Below are 1481 nucleotides of genomic sequence, written 5' to 3'. Positions count from 1 at the left end.
ATTAAAGCTTATCTCTTCCAAAGGACTGAGTGATAATACAACATATAGAGTGCTTGCCTTGCATGCAGCTGACCCAGACTGAATCCCCAGTATCACATATGTTCCCCCCCCCCCAAGTTTTTGCAGTATTGATCCCTGAGTACAAAACCAGGAGTAAGGCAGAGGAAACGGGTTTGATTGGAGAAATCTTGCCTGCGCCACCATGAGCCTCCTCAACAAGTCCAAAAGCGAGATGAAGCCCTAGGAGCAACAGAAGAAGCGGGAGAAGGAGTTCAACATGGGCCCACTCTCCATGCTCACACTGTCAGTGAAGAACAACACGCAGATGCTCATCAACTGCCACAACAAGAAGAAGCTCCTGGGTCGCGTAAAGGCCTTTGACAGACACTACAACATGGTGCTGGAGAATGTGAGGGAGATGTGGACTGAAGTCCCCAAGAGTGGCAAGGGGAAGAAGAAGTCTAAACCCGTGAACAGGACCCATCTCCAAGATGTTTCTGTGTGGGGACTGGGTCATTGTGGTCCTGAGGAACCCCCTCAAGTAGACGCCCCCCCCCCCCCCGCCCTGAGTCCTGCCTTTGAACCGAATAATAAAACTTGTTTTTCTTTTTCTTTTAAAAAACAAACAAACAAAAAACAGGAGTAAGCCCTGAGTACAACTGGGTGTAGTCCAAAATCCAAAACCAAAAACTAAAAAATAATAATATAAGACCTCTCTTCCAATAGGCTATAAGATTTATGAGCACATAAATGTTTTACTTTTGGTGGTGGTGTGATGTGTGTATGTGTGTGAGAAAGGTAAAAATAGGATAGATACACACACATTCAGTTGCTACTCACAGCACATTGTTTGGGGATCACTCTTGGCAGTGCTCAATGGACCTTATGCAAGGGGATTAAAATCAGGCTTCAGCATGTTAGCTTATTGGTCAACTCCAATTGACCCTGCTTGAACTTATTCTTTTGTTGGGGGGGGGGGCAGTGTCATACCCAGCAGCGCTTAGGTGTAATTTCTAGATGTGCACTAAGGAATCATTCTTTCTGTACTCATAGGACACGAGGGATTGAATTCAGGTTGGCCACATTCCAGGCAAGCACCTGACTAGCTGTACTATCGCTCTGACTCCTGAATTTATTCTTATGTCCCTAGTGACTGACTGCCTCCAGTGGAAGCACAACGAACTATCTAATAAACTGCATTTTGAATATCTTGGGAGTGTTATGCCAGAGTGATTTTAAAGCTAGACTACTCTGGCTTCCACTGTTGGCTTTGTCACTAATTTGATGTTAGCTAATTAATAAATTGGTCTACAATTTACTTTTCACATGTGTGAAAAAAGAATAATTGGATTGTTTCAATGATTCAGCCAGATAATGAATGCAAAAGGTTGGCATAGTACAAGTGATGATTATTCTTTTATTCCTTCAATTGCCAGGAAAATGGGTTATTCATATTCCCCTGACATAATTGCCCCACAAGT

The 1481-nt window shown here is 43.4% G+C and overlaps 1 pseudogene; it reads left to right on the top strand.

Moving 5' to 3' along the window:
- Positions 1-202: 202 nt before the first annotated feature.
- Positions 203-545, top strand: LOC126001851 (small nuclear ribonucleoprotein Sm D2-like; annotated as a pseudogene).
- Positions 546-1481: the final 936 nt, after the last annotated feature.

This window comes from Suncus etruscus, chromosome 2, assembly GCF_024139225.1.
Source record: "Suncus etruscus isolate mSunEtr1 chromosome 2, mSunEtr1.pri.cur, whole genome shotgun sequence".
Lineage (NCBI taxonomy): Eukaryota > Metazoa > Chordata > Mammalia > Eulipotyphla > Soricidae > Suncus > Suncus etruscus.
This window is presented reverse-complemented; position numbering and strand designations above follow the sequence as displayed.